At 37.8% G+C, this 22992-nt stretch overlaps 1 protein-coding gene across 2 annotated transcripts in view; it reads left to right on the plus strand.

Annotated features, from left to right (window-relative positions):
• Positions 1-314: 314 nt before the first annotated feature.
• NELL2 (neural EGFL like 2) overlaps positions 315-22992 on the plus strand; it is a 349420-nt gene continuing 326742 nt past the window's right edge. Inside the window, exon 1 of one of the 2 annotated variants that reach the window (XM_058558457.1) lies at positions 315-428. The gene's annotated coding sequence lies outside the window, so the exon portion shown is untranslated. Of the gene's footprint in view, positions 429-19252; positions 19448-22992 lie in introns of those variants that run through there. The other variant, XM_058558453.1, reaches the window with a different exon arrangement.

Here is a 22992-nt window from a genome sequence, read left to right on the forward strand (position 1 = left end):
CTTTTAAAGAAGAAATAACAGTAGAATTACATCATCTTAGCAAAACAAAAGCAAACTAACAATCCCAGAAATAAAAAAGAGAGAAAAATTACAATTTAAATAGTGCTGGCAATACAGCCCATCATTCCTTTCAATGATTGTCTGGAGTGAGTAGGGCAGGAAAGACATGAATCTGTGGTTCCCTCCGTTTGTCTCTGTTCTGGGGGCCTCTCAAGTGTGAGCATATCACTGAGCTGAGTGTGATTCTAATTTTTAAAGATATGCATATATGCATTTTTCATATAAAATGGACCCTAAAAGCAAGCCAACTACTTCATCTGGTGCTCAACCAAAGAAACAGGAATCTGTTCCAATGCTGGAGGAAAAACTGGCTGTGCTGAACCAACTCGTGGTCTCCAGTGGAGCGCCTGTCCAAGGACTTTTCCAGGGTAATTTTGATTCTTCGTGATTTTCTTATTTCTGATTTTAGAATCTAAGAGGTGTGACTCTTTTGTAAGATAAGTATTATCAGAGAAATACATACGGCCTGGAGGGGCTAGGGTGCCAGGTTAGGTATTCTGAGGTTTTTTTGTGCCATACAGTAGAAGGCTGTTAGAGGTTTCTGGATAAAGGATGTCATAACATTGGGTTTTGGAAGATTAATTTGGCAACAGTATTCTAGATGCACTGGAAGGTGGCAATTAAGACAATTAAGAAGCTCTTGTGATTGTAGAGGTGAATGAGAAGGAATGACTGTCAGACATATGGTGGAGGTAGAATAAGTTAACCTTTTTAACTGACTAGGATGGGTTTTTCCTATAGTTTTTAAGTTTGGGTGACCCTGACATTGGCAGCTTCTTTAACCATATTTAGGGAAATCTGAAGAAGAATTGGTCCTGGTTAGGAAGATGAGTGTGATTTTAGATGGAATATGAGGTGACTATGGGACACCCAGGTGAAATTCTAAAAATATTTGGGTTTAGGATGCATTCTGTTTAGGAATGGCAGTTAAAATCACAAGAATAGACAACATGGTTAATGAAGATCAGTCTTGTAGAAAGAAGGGAGAAGTCCAAGTGTAGGTTCTTGAAAATTACCTGCCTTTGGAAACTGGGAGAAGAACACAAGAAGCTACTAACGGAACCAAAGAAGGAACGTTTCAGGAAATATATTCAGGGAAAGAGAATTTTAAAAGGAGAGGTGACAGGGGCCGCCCCCGTGGCTTAGCGGTTAAGTGCGCAAGCTCCGATGCTGGCGGCCCGGGTTCGGATCCCGGGCGCGCACCGACGCACCGCTTCTCCGGCCATGCTGAGGCCGTGTCCCACATACAGCAGCTAGAAGGATGTGCAGCTATGACATACAACTATCTACTGGGGCTTTGGGGAAAAAAAAGGAGGAGGAGTGGCAATAGATGTTAGCTCAGAGCCGGTCTTCCTCGGCAAAAAGAGGAGGATTGGCACGGATGTTAGCTCAGGGCTGATATTCCTCACAAAAAAAAAAAAAAAAAAAAGGAGTGGTGACATAAAATGTTGCTAAAAGTTCAAGAATTATGTAAAATAATGAGCTAATTTTGAAGGTAGAAGTAAGAAAAGAAAATAATAGGAGAATAAGAGAAGAGATATTTAAAAAAATAGGACAAGGGTGAGATAATTTCAGGAAGGAGAGATAGCAAATGGTTTTAAATGTTGCTGAAATTTCAAGGAGAGGTGCATACTGAGTTTGGAGAGATGGAAGTTTAAACCCCAAATTAGGATAAGTGGTTTCTATGAAGGGATTTCTTTCTTGATTTATAAATTTGTGTGACTAACAATTGTATAAAAATTAGCTCTTATTTAGTTACACAGTTCATTCCGTATATGCTCAAAATAATAAAAGTATAGGAAACTGGGATTTTCTCAGAAATGACTATCAAAGTAGTAACTAGTGACCTTCTAAGAGCGTGGGCCAAAATAAGATTGCAAGCAAAGGCGTGAATTGGAGTTGAAGAAATGTAGACTTTGTTTTTTGAGAAATTTAGTGATAAGAGCAAGGAGAGAAAAAAGAGTGTGGTTAAAAGGCAGGAAAGACCTGGAAGAGAGCTCAGATCATCCTGATAGTGTCATGCAGCTTTTGGGTTATTTATGGGCAGCCTTTTATGTATTCTTTTGGCCTTTTTTCTATGCACGTACTATTTTGAAATCACTTAATGTGCCACAAATTTCATCCATGTGCAGTACTAAAACAAATTGGAAACTATCATACAGCATTTGTTGCCATGTGAAACTAGAAGTACACAGAAACTACATTTAGTGCATAATCCGAGTGAAGAGTTCATGCAAGGGTTCAAAGAAGATGGTTTCTATGACTCTTTAATAACTTCTAAAGTATCTTTAAGGTTTCTCCTATCTGTGAAATACTGTGATTCTTCATATTCTAGGCCCAGAAGTCTTTGAAATAGCAGGGTGGGAGATGCAGATGCTTCTGTAGCAGAGAGATTTCTCATTTCAGGCACCTGGGAATAGAGTAATACTGTGATACCAGTCCTTCCCTGAGTGCTCAGGCTCTTTAATGGTATAGGACTTTCTCAACTGAGCAATATTTTCCATTGGGCCCATTCAGGCACTTATAACACTTATTGATCATACAGAATTAGCTATAGCTTTTAGAGCATATTAGGTTTAACAAGATAGGAAACATGATCACTACCCTTACAGGAAAAAGTCAGACAAAGTGGGAGGAAAATGTATTGGAAATCTGCCTCAAACAAATCAGCTAATGTGAGCAAAGCATCCTATTCTGAGACGAGAAGTTAAATATAGTAGTCGAACCTTCCACATGACAGTATTTTTTAATTTAAAATTCATAACATCCACATCGCACAGAGCCTTGAGATAGAGCAGGTGTTATCTTTTTATTGCCTCTTCCAGAAAATATCTCCTCTTTCCTCCTCTCTCAACATCCCTAGTTCATGGAGGACCAGGATGCAGACTTTTAGTGCTAAAACTGGGAAAATTCTGGGCAAACTAGAATGAGTTGGTAACCCCTATTTGGTGCAAGGCTAGCTGACTATACGCGTCCTTTCATCCTGCAGGACTCTCCCATCTCCTGGTCAATCTTCCTCATTTGGTGAAGATTTTAACACCCAATACATCCTTCCTTCCATTACTTCCCCTGGTTCATGTAGAAAATACATCTAATCCCCGATTTTCTCATATAATCTTTTCCTCACCCTTCTTCCCAACATTAGCTGCCAATTTTCATGGTCAAACCATAGATTTTGTCATTATGAACAGCTATATTGCCCTCAAAATTCCAATTTCTAACTTTCCAATCACCAGCCACCACTCTTTCTTTTCAGCTCACTGCCTCTAGGATAATTTTTTGATCACAGTGGGGCTTCCAATCCATTGATTACCACCATTTTTAGTGTCCACCACTCTGCAGTTCCCACCACTCCTCATTTCCTCCTTGTCCAGACTAGATTCCATTGTCCAATTACTTACAAACACCCTCAGTTTCCTTGCCTCCCTCTCTGCCTTACTCAAATGGTAGAAGACCAACACTGATTAATCCCAACTATTTACAGAAAGGTAGTATAGTTTAGAAGTTAAAGATGTGAGCTCTGATGTACACTCTTTGAATCCTGGGTCCAACATTTATTAGTTTTGTGGCCTTAGATAAGTTTCTTAACAGCTCTGTGCCTCAGTTTCCTCGTGTGTACCTATCTCATTCGGTTGTTGTGGGCTCAGAGGTATCATTAAATGTAAAATGCTTAGAACAGTTCTTGGCACGTAATAAACACTCAATAAATGTTTCCCAAGCTTGCAGTTGATGGCTGGAGAAAAACACATAACTATTCTGACTGATCTTTTTAAAATTTCATGATCAGGTGTCTCAAGTGGGGGCCTTAATGCAGCCTCTGCAATTCAGTCAACCACACTTCCCATTTCCTTATTGATTTATTCTCTCTCTCAGAGATTACTATTTCACACCTTCTTCTTTCTTCTCAAATTTCCAGCTCCTCCTCCCTGCTCCTCACTCTCAGTGATTTTGCTTCTTATCTCACTGAGAAAGCAGAAGCAATCAGAAGACAATGTTATTTTTCCATCAACCAGCCAGCCCACATCCATAGCCTTCTGTTACACGGAAAGTGTCTCTTTCTCCATTTTAAGACAACTCTTTCCTTGTGCACTGGATTCCATCTCTTTTCACTTTCTCAAGAACTTTACTGCCATAATTATCTCTTTTCTGTCTTATCATTGCATGTCTCCTATCCTCTCTGCTATAATGTGCTATATTATTAATCAACAGTCTTAAATAAAAGGAGAAAAGAAACCTCCCTTGCCTCTATGCCCCCTATGCCTACCAACGAATTTACGATCCTTTATAGCAAACTTCAGCGTCTCCATGGTCTCAGCTGCCATCCTCATGCAATTCTAATCAGGCTTTTATTTCACTGTTCCACCGAAACCATGCCTGTGTGGGCTAACAGCAACTTCCATCTTGTCAAATTGCGTGATCCTGTCTCAGTCTTCCTCTTACTCTGCTCATCACCAATGTTTAACAATTGATTACTTCTACTTTCTTGAAACTATTTTTTTCATTTCATTTTGGGACGCCGTACTATTTTGATTTATCATCGATTTTTCTTCTCGGTCTCCTCGACTAGATTCTCCTTTGGACCTTTACCTGTGTTTTAAATAATGGAGTGCTCCAGAGCTCAGTCCTTGGCTCTCTCGGGCATGCTGAAGTGATTGGAGTGACCAAAACCAGGAGAAATTAATTTTATACGTTTTATACTAAGCAATTAGAACTGTGTTGAGAAGAAGAGAATAAGCATAGATAGTAGGAAAGAGGAAAGTCATTTATGATTATTTTTATGCTGAATTTTACTTAATATCAGACCGTTTAATGGAAGCAATTTTACTGTAATAAATTCAGTTTTACAGATGTTTTCTGAGCACTGGCAGTGGAAAGGGGAGGGGAGACTCAAAGATGAAGTAGAAGAGTTCTTGCCAACACGGTCCTGAAAGTAGTCAGGTTATTATCCTAATTTAATTAATGGAAATTTAAGAGCTAAATCAATACTAGAACTAGAACCAGAATTCTTGGTGGTTCCAGGTCTTCGATTAAGTTGATTAATTTATTTGCCTCCCAGATTGAAATACAATAAAGAATGAAGTGTGGCTAAATTACAAGTTTAAAAGGTATTCAAGTGGAAAATTGCTGGAGAGGGTAATAAAATAATCGCAAAAATACAACTTTCCTTGGCATTTTCAGAGCTTAACTACCTCAGAGCTGCTAAAGGACCTATTCTTGTCTTTTTCAACAAGATCCCAGATGTTTCAACCAGCCACTAGTAGAATTTTTGTGTTGGTACAATTGGATTTTCTTTTTGGAAACTGATTTTTTATGAAGAATGAACTAGAATATAGACAGATAATTCTATTTTATTATTAAAATCCTAAAGCTGACACTCTGAAAAAACTCATGTTTTAAAAATATGTAATAATAAAGGTACTTTACCAACTTGAAGGTTTTCTATATAGCACCAACAAGATTTGAGCACAGTTTGTCTACTTAGAATTGGATTTTGGTGAACGTGGTAAAGGTTAGAAGTTTGGATATTCAGTTTATACCAAATCACTCTAAAAAAATAATAACAGTGCTAATAATGAGAACTACTTTCTACTGAGCAATTGCATACAATTAGCTATTTATCTCTGCTATATCTTTTATCCCTTACATTGACTGGATGAGGTGGTGTTATTATCCTTCACAGGAAGAAATGGAGATTCAGAGAGGTTTAATAATTTTCCCAAGGAAATGAGAAACATGCTCACAGTCCTTTTACTTCCAAAGAGAAAAGACAAGGAAACAATTAAGACACTAGGCCTGGACCTTTTGTGTATTTCTCTTGTTTAATCAAAAGTAGGGGTTAAGAAATAGATTGTAGTATGAGCTTCGTGCTTAGAGCTTTGTATTACGAGAGTACAAATCAGAATGAATTTTAGATTAGAGAGATTTGCAGTGCGTTCTAATGACTTTTCCCCATTTCAGCGCTGCATTTTATATGTGATGCTTGACCCTACAGAGAGTTAAAAGAATTGTTATTTCCCGTCAAGATTTTTCCTCTTAGTTAATGACTGCTGAAGCATTTCTTCTTTGCAAACCAGCTTATAAAACTGTTGGCCCTCACTTAAAAATAGAGTTGCTGGGAACTAGGTACTTGATCTGCATACATATAGTACAATCTTACTGATAGCTTTCCCTTTTAGTATCCAAGCCCACAGCAAGTGCAGGACATTTTGAATTTGTTAACAGTGGTTTCTCTAGAGAGCTTGATTTCCATTTGTTGGTTAGAAGTTGGTGAGTTTTGTTTCTTTTTGCAATCAAGCACACTGATGTGAATATCTTGGGGCGAGTGCCTAAATGTGGCCAAATAAAACAGGAATAAAAATTAGTCAAATAAGACAGAAATTGGATTCCAAATTGCTCTTTGTTAATGATTTGTAACAAATTCTCTTTCTGTGGCTGCTGCTAACTCTTCTGAAATCAGATGATAATATTTTAGATTAAAAAAGTCCAGGCAGGGGGGTGAGTGGGAGCTAAGAGTTGAGAGAGGACCAGGGTGAGGAGGAGGGCAGAGCAGATATGCTACTCTGGGAGATTAAATCTTATTCTTGGATAATATTAATTTTTCTTGCTTTATTCTTTTTAGTTCTCTATCAGGCAACAAACCACCTCTTTAGATTGTTATTTGCTTAAAGAAAGACAATTTAGAAAATTTTCGGAAAAAACCATCCCCAGGTCTCCCACCCTCAAATGAAAAACACAGATGTAGAATACAGAGACAGTTTCTTTTTTATCCACTACCCTTGTTTGTTTAGGAGATGGAGCTTTAAAAATAGATTCAGGGCTGAAAGCCCTAAAACAAGAGGTTGGTAAATGACAACCATAGAAATAAATGAGCACCACTCTTGGTTAGTGCTGGTCTGCATGTCTTAAGGAATGTCTGCATGACTCTTACTCAGGAGCTTAGCGTGGTGGCCGAACACAAATACTATTGTAAAATATAACTGATTCAGCTCAACAAATGTGTTAAGTGCTGAATATGCACTGTGGCTGGTGTTAAGTACGAAATGATGAGTAAGACAGTCTTGATTTTCAAAGAGCTCATAGTCTTAGGCGAAGCAGGCAGCTAAATAATCGTTCATAATTATTCATAAGGAGTTAAGTTCCATATTAGGTTATGAGCAAATTGTTATGAGAGTGCAAAGAAAGGAGAGGGTGTTTAATTCTACAAAGGGACATTCTATACTCTACGCTTTTTGTTTGTATGGGATACACAGTAGTCTGGAAAGTACTTTGAAAGTATGTTGGAGTATAGGGTTCACCAGAGTTTCATTATTTGGTCTACTCACTGATTTGGGAGAATGAGTGAAAAATCTTCTACCCTTTTTCTTTCCCCTCAAGGTTCTGTTCAGTGTCTTGCAGATAGCAGGACCTCCCAGAGAGGCCTTCCTGAGCATTTCCTCCACCTGGAAGTGATCTGTGTACTTCCCCAGTCTCTAAGCGCCTTGAGGAAGGGACTGTGTGTGTTATTCATCTTTTTAGTCCCTGTACCCAGCAAGTGCTTGGAACATTGCAGCCTCTCGATACCTTTTGGTTAATTGAACGAAGAAGGAGAAATAAAGAGATATGTGCTGCTCTCATTTCACCCGCCAGCCTTATTTCCCCTCCCACCTCCTTGACTTATTTCTGCCTCCCTTCTTTCTGATTATGGATATTAAAGGAAATGCTTCCTTAATTAGTTCTTCAGAAACTGCTGCAGTCATGGTTAAGGGTTTCCTTATTTCCTTTCAAGGATGGAAGAGCCAAGACCCCCAGCTTTATTCCTCTCCCACCCCTCACCCACTTTTCAGATTCCTTCTTTGGTTCTGGGGCAACCTCTAATAAAGATGTTAACTTTGTATTTTTCTTTATCCATAACATATACCTAAATATATATAGGTATGTGTATATAACATATACCTACATCTGATTTCTGTATTATATATGTTAGTCCTCTAGACTAATAATGTCCTTTGCTGTTTGACAGACATTCCAGATTAAAATATTTTAAAATAGTGTATCAGTAAAAGAAACTAGGGTTGGTTGGCAAGAGAATCACATTTCTTTTCTAATAGAATCAAAGCATTTCACTAATTAGATATTTTCTTCCACACGATGGCGCTGCAGTTCTTCTGATTATTTGGAGTCTGGCAGCACAGGGTTTTATTTTTTAATGTATCTCCCTCTCCCTCTATTTCTTTACATATAAAAGTGATATATAAGAAAGAATGTAAGACTCTCACTTACAGTCAAGGCGAGATTTACTATCTGATTTTAGAGAGATCCATAGCAATAGCCACAGAATAAAGAATAACAGGAATTAGTACACAATGAATAATTCCCAGAAATGAGATATAATAGGGTGTTTTTTTTGCACTATTTTTTCTTTAAACAATTGTTTATTGAGCAAAAGAAAAATTGTTAAACATAGTCTAGCTCTAATATGAATTAGGAATTATTTTTTAAAGCTTTACTGATAAGATTTTAATGTTCTTTAGTACTACTTGTAGTTTGTGTGTTTGAAATGAGTAAGTTGTTGAATTGGGTATTTTTTTGTTTATCCTCATGTAGAAAAACATCTTAGATATAGGATGATTTTTTTTTTTTACAAATATTTTGGTGTTTAATTGCATCCTTAGGTTTGTTCTAGACATTTTTTAGTTTTATTGCTTTGAAATTAAGACTTTCCCAAATTTTCAAATAAATTTGCAGTTGAATCAGTTTATAATAATGATTTTGAACCCCATTTATGTGCAAAACACAATTTCAATTGGATCTACCCAGGAAAACAAAATTTCACGATTACTTTCTTATGATCCACTAAATCTGAAAAGTAAAAAAAAAAAAAAATTATTGATACAGCTATGTTCAGAAGGCTTAGATTTAAAATATTTGGGGAGTGAATTATTTTTGAGATTCACTTTGACCATACTGGGTCCATTTAATGAAAACTACATATTGATCCAAAATACTACCGATTTTAATTAATGCCCTAGCATAGTCTCCTTGTTAGAATCCTAAATTTATTAAATAAAAAAAGCCCAGCATGAAGAAAAAATAAATTAGTGTGCAATTCTTAATTATGTCTAATTACAATGAGTTTGTAATGCATTTAAATTTTTAAAATCACTTAAGTTATCAATGTCTGAGACAACAGTTTGTGTTTACGAATTGCACATTTGGAAGGAGTGAATTAGTGAATGTGCTCATTAGAAAACTCTTGCAAAAGAGAAGACAGGCTGTGGTTCACTTTCATCCGTTTACTCCTATTTGGATCTTGCAGTGGTGAGTGGATGGAAGCGCAGTGGTTAAGTTTAAAATCGCTGAATGCACGTTAGCAGACATGTTCACGCTTTTAGTTGGTGCTTGAAGTATTTAAGCCGTTTATACCCTCATTACTACTACTACTAATTACTTTTCTTGAAGGTCCATTATGTGTCAGACACATCAAGCGTTTATTTAATTCACACAATAGTGGTATGGAACAGGTACCATGATTCTGCTTTCACAGATGAAAATACTGACGCTTAGAGAAATTGGATAATGTTCCAAGAGACAGGCAGAGAGTGAGTGGGGGCTGAGATCTGAATGCAAGTTCCTGTGACCACAGAGCCTGTTACCCACTTTAACCATTTACCTATATTGTGTATGTAACATTTAACCACTAACCTAAATTGTGTATGTAACTGCCGTGTCATGCAGCTCTTGGTGAAGGCTACCAATTTAATGTGAAACGTTGTGTTCATAATGTGTAAGGACTAGCTTAGGCTTTCTACTTGTGCTGTCTATTTAGGGCACAGTAAGGGCTTTTGCAAAGGGGTTTTGTCAAGATATCATGATACAGGCAACAAGCAGAGCATCTCAAGGGAGTTCCAGACTTTTCACGGGATATTTCTAGACTTTTCATAGGAAAAATACGAGGGCTACCAGGATGAACAGGAAGCGCTTGTTTCCTCCTTCCTCTTACCTCCTGACTTTCCCATATCTCACTTTGTGAATGTACAAAGTACAAGGGAACTTAGGCTCTGCTGGGCAGACTCTGATTGCATTAATTTTAAAGATACTGAAAACCCACCAGATTCATTACCTTCCAACAGACATAGTCAAAAGATGAAATGTTTCTATTCCAAAATATTGTTATATCTTAAAAGAAATGAATTTTTTTTGCTGAGGAAGATTCACCCTGAGCTAACATCTGTGCCCATCTTCTTCTATTTTGTATGTGGGTCACTGCCACAGCATGGCTGATGAGTGGTGTAGGTCCGCACCTGCGAACCAAATCCAGGCCACCAAAGTGGAGTGTGCCAAACTTAACCACTAGGCCAAGAAATGAATTTTTAATAATATTTGATAAACTAAAATGGCAACTGAAGGGCTTTTTGTGTCATTTATTAGGGGAGATTTTCCACATATTCTGTTGCTAAGTACCTAAAAGTTATTAAAGGAAGCACAGCTGTGAATATCTTTAAAAGGGAGAGAGATGGTCATTTGGAAGAGATGGATTTGGGCAAAGTGAAGTCTTCATAGAGAAATAAATTCTTAAGGCTTCTTCTAACCCTAAATTAACCCCAATGCTAAGGATTCTTTTCTTCTCTGAATGATGCCAGAAAGATCAGCTGGGCTGTGCATAGCACTGCACTAAGCACGAGGAGAGATGCGAAGCAGACCAGCATACACCTGCTGTTAGAAGGTTTTGTGAATTGAACCATTCTTTCCTTCATCCATCTGTCCAGCTGCCATTTGATGGTTACTTAGTGTTTGTAACATACTCAGTTCAATATTTATTGACCCCTCTGTTACAGGCGCTGTGTGAGGTACTGGGAGCCTTAACTTACAGACAAAATTAAATAATCAATTCAATGTGTTTGCCTTGACATGCGATTATATCTTTTATGGTACTGCTGATTCAACCATTTGGGGCTGTAGTCCTTGATTTTTGTTGTCACCTTGTTTGAGCAGGCTATAGTCTGTCAATTGATAAAGAGTCAATGGGATTTATGTGTTTGGTGACTGAATTGATCTAATCCTTTAAACATTTGGTGTTTATTTTAGACATAGTCATTCACACATTTAGGAAACAAAGTGCTGTCTCACATCTACACCAGAGTCTAGTAGAAGTGGTAGCAGTAATCATGGCAATAATGTTTATAATATAATCATGATAGTAATTTTACTTCAATAGTGGGAAATAAACTTTGTATGTTAGTGCTATAAATATTCCACCGAGGGTCTGACTTAGCAACTTCTTTTTTAGAAACACAGTCTTATCTAACACATGTTAAAAAACATGTTATCTTGGGCAAGACACTATTATGTCTGTCCCTTAGTTCCCTCCTATGTAAGACAAAGAAGCTGCACTAGATCGTCTCTAAGTTCAAGGTCAATATTAAAGTTTTATAATTTTGGATTTGATTTTCTTTCTGATCTTAGGAATTTGGAAAATTCTACTTTAAAGTTTTACTGTAAGGTAATGCCTAGTAAGTTATCTTACACAGAGTAGACAATAAATGTAGTTGAGTGAATGAAAGGTATGGTGTAGGGGACAGTACCTCTCTTTCCCCTGACCCCTTTCCCCTCAGTCCTGATTTTTGGTTTTACCTTCCACACAGTTTCTTCCAGGAAATGCTCTTGGAAGGACTTCCAATACCAATTTTAAATTCATTTAATGCCTATTAATTGAGCATCAGCTATGTGCTTGGCACTGATCTATGTACCTGGGGACCAAGCAGTAAATTAGGATTAAAGTCCCTTTCCTCGTGTAGTTTACAGTCTAGTGGGGAAAGATGGATTATAAACTTGTAAAGTAGCAATGATTTTAGATAGTAAGAAATACCCTGCTGGGGAATGGGAGAGACCTGAGGTGGGCAAGTGTGTGTATAGACAAGATGGTCAGGAGAGGCTACTCTGCTATGTGAAGGTCAAGGGTAAGAATATGCCAGGCATTGGGAAAAGCTAAAGCAAAGGTCTTGAATTTGGATGTGGGTTGTCATTTTCAGGGGACAGATGGTGGACAGGTAGTGGGTGAGGAAGTGGCCTGAGATGAGGCTGGAGTTGGGCAGTGTTGAAATGGTACCTTACTAAGGGGTTGGGATTTTATTCTATTTTGTAGTGAGAGCATGAGAAAGAATTAGATACATACCTGATTCTCCTGTTTTATAAATGTGTATCCTGAGATTGTGGCTATTGAGTCATACTTAGCCAAAAATTTCCTTTCCCTCCCTTGTGTTCATAGTGATGCCCTATTACTGTCTTTGAAACTTGTTTCTAAAATTACTTCATCAAAGGAGTGAATGCTTTTCCCTGCTTGTGAATTAAGGATTGCAATGTTTCCAAGGGTCACTTTGAGAAATGAGAAGAAAATAGGGTAAACTCCAACAGGAGATGAAAAATATATTTGTAACCTATTTTTAGAAAATTCAGCCTTTACAAACCTTTTTTATTCAGTGAGATTTCCGGAACAGTAGGAGTCAAATTCCTATTTTTGTGATAGGGAGTTACAGATTTTTGATTTTCCCTTAATACTCCCCTTCATATTATGAATTAAGGTAGAGTACAGTTACAGTCATTATAGAAATACAGGTTTTACTTTATACGGGAGTAAAGAGACATTCCAAATGTGACCTCATGCTGCTACAGAGAGAAGGAAAGCTCGAACTGAAGTGCACTGATATTCTTTCATGAGAGTTTTATTATATCATATGGAATGCCAGTAACCTTTGAAAGATAGTTGGGAAGTTGATTCACGTCTACTATTAAAAATAGAGAAGCTTACTTGTAGTGGGGTAAAATTTGTGTATAATGATAGTGGTTAGCTTGGCACAATTTTTCCCTCCAAAATATGAAAAGATGAATTAAATGGTAGTGTACTGGTTTGAACCAAAGAAAACTAAAACTAAGTTATATACTTTACCATATTAGTGTGTGTTTTGGGAGAAGTCAGTTAATGTCTTTGAGCTTCTGTTTCTTCACCTATGAAAATAACATGGAACCAAATGACGTCTAAAGAAGTATATAGTTCTAAAATTCCTATGATTCTATGTGATCAACACTGATAGGTTAATTATATAAATAGTAAGGAGATAGAGGAGAGAGTGTTTATGCTATAACTTTTTGATCAATTTTGGATCAAGGATGGTGGAAGGGAACAGAATAGATAAATTTTAATAAACAATAAATTATGCGAGACTCTTCAAAGATGGGTTGGTTAGAAATAAGCTTTTGTTTTGTAAATAATAAGAAGGAATCGTAAAATTTGCCATTTTTCTTTGAATTAAGTGGAAATTGGATTTCATAAACATTCCTTAATATTGTCCATTTCAAAAGCAGTTTCTGGAAAGAAAACTCTGCCGGTGTTATCACTTCCTGTATGTGTTTTCATGCTGTTATGACCTGAAGTTAGTTTTGTGAATTAGTCATGGTATTAAGTCATTGCTCTGTTTCTTACCTCTCTTCTAGTCATGAAGTTCTCAATAATCCAAAGGCATATCAGAAAATTAAAGAGTATTTCAAAGTTGGGAAGGGAATGAGAATACAATCTGGTGACAATAACTTCTTGGGTTTGGGTTTGTATGTAGATATTTATATGGGAAGCTTGAATATTGCAAGGCAAGTTGATTTCTTATATGAGGAATATTTATCCAAAACTTACTTGGAGTTGACAAATGTACAGAGTAAATTCCAAGTGGTTTAATCGCTATAAAGTTACCATTGATAGATACTTCTAAAGCAAAGTAAATGTTATAATCCCCATTAAGTGACATTTAGGATGTCAATGTTAAGAATAAGACTCAGAAGTTTTGATGTTTAGGGGGTATAGTTCAGTGGTAGAGCATTTGACTGCAGAACATTTGATGTTTTTCAGTATATTTTAAATTTTTAAAAAACAAATTAGGGGGCTGGCCTGGTGGTGTAGCAGTTAAGTTTGCGGGCTCCACTATGGTGTCCTGGGGTTTGCCGGTTAGGATCCTGGGCGTGGACCTATGCACTGCTCATCAAGCCATGCTGAGGTGCGTCCCACGTAGAAGAACTAGAAGGACGTACAAATAAGATATACAACTATGTTCTGGGGATTTGCAGAGAAAAAAAGGGAAAAAAGAAGAGGATTGGCAACAGATGTTAGCTTAGGGGCAATCTTCCTAAAAATAAATTAAAAAAAAATGACAAAGAAAATAAAACAAAAACAAAAACAAAAAACAAATTAGGTAATGGAGAGGTTATGTTCACAAAAACAAAAAAGCCTCTAGATTGCAAAGAAATTAAGGATATATTCAATTGCTTTAGTTTCTCAAGAGGTAATCCAAGACCTTTTTCTCTTCTCTCTAAATACTTTCTTCAATACTTTCTTCATCTCTAGGTCTATGATTTCTTACATGATGTCTTTGGCCCAGGCCTCTCTGCCAAGCTCCAAACTCATCTGTGGCCCTGCCTACTCAGCATCTGCATATGGATGTGTCATTGGAAACTCAAAATGGTCAAAATGAAGCACTTTTACCCATCTTCTGCTCTACAATTCTCCTCCAATTCCTTATGAGAAAAAATGATACCCCATTCACCCAGCAGCATGAGCCAGAAACCTCATCACTCCTTCACGTCTAATCCATCACAATCTTTTGTTTTTTTTAAACTACTTATACAACCTTTGAAGCTATTCTTCAGAGCTAGTTTTCTGCTCTGAGCTACCCTTATCTCTCATTCAGTCTGCTGTAATAGCCCCGAACTCATCCCTCCATGTCCACTTTTGTCTGCTTCCAATACGTAGCCAGGAGCCAGAGAGAAATTATTAAAAGGCAAATATGATCATTCACTCTCCTTCTGAAAACCCTGCAAAGCTTTCCCGTTGTCTACTAGGATAAGGTTGCAATGCTTGACCTGGCCTCAATGCCCTACAGGACCTGGCCACTGCCTGCTTCACCAGACTCGCCTTGCTGTAGCCTCCTCTTCACTCTTTGGGCCTGAGCTACCTTGACCTATGAATTTCTAAAGTGTGCTATATTCTTTCCTGCCTAAAGGCTTTCATAAGTGCTGTTTTCTTTGCTTAAAACACTCTTTACTGTCTATTCTTCAAATTAATTCTCATTAGTCCCTAGTGAGCAGTTAACTCCTATTTATTACTCTGCCCAAATATCATTTCCACAGGGAAGCCTGTTTTGATCTTTAGAAAAGGTCACATCTCCTTCGTAGATACTTTCCTATCCTGTACCTTTTTCATTCATTCATTCATTCCTTCATTCAACAATTTTTGGGTGTCTACAATGCCACATACTCTTCTAAAAACAGGGGATGGAATGAGAGGAGACTGAAAACAATCATAGGATAAAACAAACAAGACAATTTCATATAGTGATGAAGGTTATAAAGAAAATTAAACTATTGTGAGACAATGACTTGAGAGAGGTACTTTGGATAGGATGTTTGCGATTGAATTTAACGAGTGATAGTACATTTTGTTTGTTTAATGTTTGCCTTCTCTGCAAGAACATAAGCTCCTGAGAACTGGGATTTTGCTGTACTTGCTCACTCAGTATCCCCAGCAACAGGCGCAGTGCCAGCACGTAGCAGAATCAATAAGTATTGCTGAATGAATGGACTGACCTACTGTATTAGTTTCGAAAGGCTGCCATAACAACGTATTACAAACCAGAAGGCTTAAAACAACAGAAATTAATTCTGTCACGGTTCTGGAGGCTAGAAGTCTAAAATGGAGGTGTCAGCAGGACCATGTTCCCTCCGAAGTCTCTGGGGAGGAATCCTTCCTTGCCTCTTCCTAGCTTCCGGTGTTCGCCGGCAATGCTTGGCAGTCCTTTGCTGGCAGCTGCATCGCTGCAATCTCTGTCTTCATCATTACATGGACTTCTTCTCTGTGTATCTGTCTGCTCTGTTTCTGTGTCCAAATTCCCCTCTTTTTATAAGAATACCAGTCATTTGAGCAGGGCTCACCTTATTCCAGTATGACCTCATAACTTCATTATATCTGCAAAGACCCTATTTCCCAATAAAGTCACATTTACAGGCACGGGGGTGGGGGTTAGGACTACAACACACTTTTTTGGGGACATGATTCAACCCACAATACCTACGTCTCTAAATTAAAAGAAAATCGAAAAAATAAGTATTTTAAAAGATGTAGTGTAGTTTTTAAGACTTTTTTTTAAGTAAGTTGCATATGATGTACAAGCATTTGAAAAGATATTATTTTTCTTTGTGTAAGCATGATAATTATTTTTTATTTGTTCTAGACTATTTGTTCTAGACTAATTAGACTATTCTGATCCTAGCCACACCAATATCCATGCCATCCTAAAAAATCAATACCGTGATGTGAACCAAATTCGTCTCGTGTTCTCTATTCCCTTAGCGGACAAGGGCTTACTTCTTCGTATATTAAAAATAAATGAATGTGGAAGGATATTCATGACACTCGCATCATAAAAATTCATCCTGACATTTTTGCAAAGACTGTGTGTGGAATGTTGACATATTTTTGTTATAAAATGACAGTTTTAGTGCAAGTTGTTCTCATTGTGACCAAGGAGAACGAGCAAACAAAAGGAAAAGAATAAGTTACAGTACCATCCACATGTGAAGTGAGCCTGTCAGGCAAGAGTGGCAGAAGCACTCTCTGAAATGGTAGAGAAGTTCTTGTGTGTGTGATGAGGGAGAGGTGGTCACTAACGTTGTCTGCTTTATTTTATCTATCTTAGAAAAGTCATTCCTAATTTTTGTGCCATCTTGCCCTCCCTTGAATTCCATAAGCACTTTGTTTTAGTTTCCTCAAATGACCCTTACCTCATACTTATTGCTTACACTATTCTAAGTGTTTTACATATATTAACGCAATTAGTCTTTATAAGAGCTCGTTCCCTTTGCACAGTTGAGAAACTGAAGCACAGAGAAGTTACGTGACTTGTACATTGGAGCCACAATTCAACCCAGTCTAACTCTTGGGTCTGTGTTCTTCCCATCATGCTATACTGCCTGTATAGTTGTGAATTTTAAACTTACTTTATACCCCTGCTAGATTGTAAGCTTTTGAGAACTTGGCCACGATATCTTTCTTAGATTTGTATCTCCCATAAAACCTAGCTCAGTATCTTGTGCCTAGTAGATACTCAATAAATGTTTGCAAATGAATTTGAATGAGACCATGGTTTGCACAAATCTATCCAGGGCCTGGGTCTCTGACTTCCATATCACGGTTTATGTGAGAAGATGATGTTCTTTTGGAAAAATAGAATCCTGAATAGATATAAATAAAGTAAGGAAACTGACAAATGGTGATTTTGGTGCTTCCAGCCTCTATCTTAGGTGCTTCTTTAGTCTCTCCCCCAGCCCGCATCTCTAGCTATAAAAATTTGCGTTTAGGTTGGGATCTCAAATGTTTTCAGTAAGAATAGCTTAAAATGTTACCCCCTTTAAGAATATTTATATTTTTATAGGAATTAATCACTTTAGTAATTTCTGCCATCACTCAATAGGTGAGGGAGGTACTTATCTGAGCAGTAGAGCTACTCTTTACTTTTACTGTATAATTTTGCAGAAATTATACCCATTTTCATGTAAAATCTCATTTTATAGATCTATTGGTAACTTTTGCACTTGTGTGCACTCACTCTCTCTATGTATAAATATAAGATTAATTAAAAGCAAATAAAAACTTTAATCTTCACTTTTAAATCTGGCAGTTCTGAAATAATGTAGCCATGTTGGTATTCATTTGCTTGTAGGAAATTCTGCTACATAAGAATTTAAATTTAATTTTGCCTTTTTATTATGTGATATGTGCATCACAGGCCTGTGGGCGATAGATGAGCTTTAATAAAACTAAAAATAAATAAAATAGGAATGCTAATAAACCTTGTACCTCATTAAACATTTGGATTCACTGAGTATATATCTATTAATTTTAGATGAGACTACATTAGGAAACCTTTGTTACATGAAGGTTGTAATTAAGTGAATAATATATTCGAATTCAATACAAAACATCTTCTTCCACATCTTTTTACTGACAATTCTTTAGTAATAAATTTCAAGGACCTGAAAGACTTAAAAAGTAATGATTAAATATGCAAATATAACAATTTATAGTTCTTTGTAAAGAATAAAAATTTAAAAGATATGTCCAAATGGATTCTCTTCTCACATCTCATTATTATCTTAAACTATTCTAGTATTTGTGATTCATCATTCTATTAAGAATGTGCACTTGTGTCTTAACCCTCTTTATTGTTTCATTCCATTTGTATATTTGAAAATTCTCCCTTAGATTCTCTTGAAATACATATCCTCCAAATTATTCCTTCTTCTTTCTCTGTAGAATATTCCTCTTTCTTTGGAGAAGCTCTTCAGTTTCTGAATTAAGTTTAATCCATGTGTAAAGATTTTATTTTGAGACTCATTTTTTTTGTACTGTACTACCATCAATTATCCATGAAAATAAACATCAGCTTATGAATGTATGACTATAAAAAAAGGGAACACTCATTTTCTGTTATTTTTGTTTGTTGGGTTTCCTTTGGAATTTGGGTTTATTTTTAACATTGAGTGATGTATTAGTTTGCTAGGGCTGCTGTAGCAAAGTACCCCAAACTGGGGATCTTAAACAACAGAAATCGATTGTTTCAAAGTTCTGGAGGCCAGGAGTCTAAAATCAAGGCACTGGCAGAGTTGGTTTCTTCTGAGGGCTGTTCCAAGCCTCTCACCTAGCTTCTGCTTGTTTGCTGGCCATCTCCGGTGTTTCTTGGCTTGTGGATGTGTCACCCTGGTCTCTCCCTTCATGTTCACGTGGTGTTTTTTCTTCTGTGCATGTCTCTGTGTCCAAATTTCTTCTTTTTATAAGGATATAGACATATTGGATTAGGACCTGCCCTAATGACCTCATGTGATATTGTGATTTATAATAAGAAATATATATTTGGTCTTTGTCCTGGTTTCTGGCACAGAGTTCTGAAAACTCTTGGAATTTCCTAAGCGATAAGAGCAACAAAGGTGTCTTTTGTCATGTTAATGAGGTGACTGTTGGTAAGCACCTGAGGATGAGGGCTGGTTGCCGGTGGAGGCAAGCTTGTGATTGGAGAGTTAGAACTTTCAGTCCCACCCCCCTGACTCCGGGGAGAGGTGAGGGGCTGGAGGTTGAATCCATCACCAATGTCCAGTGAGTTAGTTACTCATGCCTATGTAATGAAGCCTCTGTAAAACCTCTAGAAGTACAGAGTTTGGCGAGATTCCAGGTTGGTGAACAAGTGAAGGTGCTGGGAGAGTGTCATACCTGGATAAGACATGGAAGCTCTGAGCTCTTTCCTCATACCTTACCCTATGCATATCTTCCATCTGGCTGGTCCTGAGTTATATCCTTTTATAATAAACTGGTAATCTGGTAAGTAAAATGTTTCTCTGAGTTGCATGAGCTGCTCTAGCAAATTAAACTGAGGAGGGGTCTTGGGACCCTCTGATTTATAGCCAGTTGGTCAGAAGTACAGGTAACAACCTGGACTTGCCACTGGCGTCTGAAGTTGGGGGGCCAGGGCAGTCTTGTAGGGCTGAACCCGTAACCTGTGGGATCTGATGCTATCTCAGGTAGATGGTGTCAGAATTGAGTTGAATTGTAGGACACCCAGCTGGTGTCCCAAGAATTGCTTGTTGGTGTGGGGATTACCCCCAACATTGGAATTGGTACCAGAACCTGTTTACCTCATCTTACTTGATCATCTGCAAAGATCCTATTTCCATATTTTCTTTTTCTATTGCTGAAAAAACTGAGGCTTAGAAAGGTGAAAAAGTTGTTAGAGGTAGGCAAGTGTATCATTTAGGATGTTTGTTGCTGCAAGAAACTGAATACCCCAAAAGTGGCTTACAAAAAGCATTTATTTTCTCATGTTTGAAGAGATTGGGCAGTAGGGTAGTTGAAGGTCTGGTTAATTCATCAAGAACTCAAGCTCTTTCTGTTTGTTCCCTCTGTCGTTCTCAGCATGTTGACTGTCTTTGTCAGGTCCCTTTAGGGTCATGTGCTCTAAGGAAGTTTTCCACCTAAGGAAGGTGGAAAACTACACATGTGGTCTTAACAGCTTCTGCGTTGGAAATCAGGGACTGCCTGCAGGGAGGAAAGGGAAGCAATGAATGACTGTTCAGTAGTGTCTGTCATAGGAGGGGGGCTATTAATCTCCTCTGCATGCCACCTTACAAAGGTTTTTAATAGAAAGTCTCCTTTTGGAAGCCAAAGATAGATCATTCACGTAGCCTGACATAAAATTATCAGTGAACAAGGGTGAAAGAATGAGGCTTCATGATGTATTTAGATATGAATTGGTTAGAGGTTTAAATGTACTTTGCTTGTGCACATATGAAAAGAGGAAAACGAGGATTCTGAGTTTTTGTGATTGACAGGAGAATCTACACATACGTGTGTGTTTGCACACACATGTACATGTGAGTATGCCAAATTAACATAAAGCTAGTGAGGTCATTATGCAGTGTAAGTGATTAATACAAACTATAATAGACCAATATAAAGTACAATAAAAATGTTTATGACTTTATGAAATTCTCCAAAACGTATTTTGCAAGCTTTGGAGTGAATACAAGCTTCAGATTTAATGGGTTGCTTTCCAAATGGACAAAGAGGCTCATTAGCAAAATAATTTGATAACAAGAGCACCCTTTTCTCTTTACTCTGAATGTGAGACTAACACATAGAGAGGATCTGTACCTTAAGATATGTAACAGGGGGCTGGCCCGTGGCTTAGCGGTTAAGTGCACGTGCTCTGCTACTGGCGGCCCGGGTTCGGATACCGGGCGCGCACCGACGCACCACTTCTCCGGCCATGCTGAGGCTGCGTCCCACGTACAGCAACTAGAAGGATGTGCAACTATGACACACAACTATCTACTGGGGCTTTGGGGAAAAAAAAAGGAGGAGGATTGGCAATAGATGTTAGCTCAGAGCCGGTCTTCCTCAGCAAAAAGAGGAGGATTAGCACGGATGTTAGCTCAGGGCTGATCTTCCTCACAAAAAAATAAAATAAAATAAAATAAAAGATGTGTAACAGGGCATGATCCAATTTAATTGTAAATATCATGTTTGTCATTAAATTTCTACCACTACTGCCATCCCAGATTCAGCATCCATTGATGATTTCTGCCTGAATAAATTTTTCCTATTATGGTTGCATCCACTTCTGCAAGCCACACTTTAAAGGAAATGTAGCTAAAGTGGAGATGTTTTGGGTAGAGTGACCAGGACCCAGAAAGGACTTGAAACGTTCAAACAAAAATGGTATTAATTTTCTACTGCTGTAAACCTAATTACCACAAACTTAGTGGGTCAAAACAACACACTATTAGTTATCTCAAAGTTCCTGTGGCTCAGGAGTCTGGGCATAGTTTAACTGGGTCCTCTGCTCAGGGTCTCACAGGCTGCATTTCCATCTAGAGGCTTGACTGAGAGAGAATCTGCTTCTGAGTTCACTCAAGTTATTGGCAAAATTCATTTCCTTGAAGCCACATGTCTGGAAGCTCTGATTTTTCACTGTTGTTGGCTCTTGGCAGGAGGCCCTGGAGGCCACCTGCAGTTCCTAGAGGCCATCCGCAGTTCCTTGTCATGTGAGCTTCTGTAACATGAGCCTTACTTCATCAAGCCCACGGGAGAGTCTCTCCTGCTTGGAATCTCTGACTTCAGGGAGATCCAGCCACTCCTTTAAGGGCTTTCACCTGATTAAGTCAGGCCCACCCAGTATACTTTTCTCTTTGATTAACTTAAAATCAACTTATTTTGATTTTGGCTGAAGTGATGTTTGAAGATGAAATGGGCCATTTTGGAAGATGGAAGATTCTCTATCAATCAATATATTTCAGTAAAAATAATCTAGCTGCTTGGCATGCATGTTACAGGGGGAATTGAGAATGGCTGCTTGGTTGGACTGGGAGACCTTTAAAAATCTCTTCCGACCTTGAGAGTCTATGATTCTACAATGCTGGTATTCAGTAAGCTTTAAATATAACTTATAATGGGTCAACCAGAAGGGGATCACATTTTATCATTTTCTGGACTTCTGTACTTTGTACAGATCTCTTCCAGGAGAATCTGCGTGTTGTGGTGAGGAAGGTAAATTTGTGGTTATAATGCTGGATGCAATGAGGAGTCCAGTGAGATGTGATGGAGAAGAGAGGGCTCTAGAGATTTTATCAGAAAAAACTCTAAGAAAAATTCACAACCGTGACCCATTTAATATTAGTTTCCACAATGCTCCAGAATTCTCATGCTTCATTTACCCCCACCTTGGTTAGAATAATTTCTATTTTTAAAAATGTGGGTCTACGGGCCGGCCCGGTGGCATAGCGGTTAAGTTCGCATGCTCTGCCTTGGCGGCCTGGGGTTTGTGGGTTCAGATCCCGGGCGCGGACTGATGCACCGCTTATCAAGCCATGCTGTGGTGGCGTCCCATACAAAGTGGAGGAAGATGGGCATGGATGTTAGCTCAGGGCCAGTCTTCCTCACACATACACAAAAAATGTGGGTCCAGTGTGATGGTTGATTAATGCCGATTTCTTTTTAGCTTAGTTAGATCCTGAACCCATTTCATTTACTTGATTTTCTTTCACTTACTCTTCAGGTTGTTTTTATATTTTCAACTTTCTTGCCTTTATACTTTGTCTTGCCTCATTTGATTTCCCTTGTCTATTTCCTTTATAAAATTTTAATTTCTTTCTCACCTTCTTCATCTTTGTAACTTTAAACCTGCAGTTATTTGCAGTTTTCCCACGGTTAAGGTTAGCTTGTTGATTGCCTATCATCTGCTGAGTCAGCATCCTCTACTACATGTTACTTGTTAAATTATGTAAGCTTTTCCATACTTTCACTTTGATTTAAACATCCTTGAAATATATCATACAGATTTTAGAAATTTAAATATAGTAGGTGATGAA

The sequence above is a fragment of the Diceros bicornis genome, chromosome 17 (assembly GCF_020826845.1).
Source record: "Diceros bicornis minor isolate mBicDic1 chromosome 17, mDicBic1.mat.cur, whole genome shotgun sequence".
Taxonomy (NCBI): Eukaryota; Metazoa; Chordata; class Mammalia; order Perissodactyla; family Rhinocerotidae; genus Diceros; species Diceros bicornis.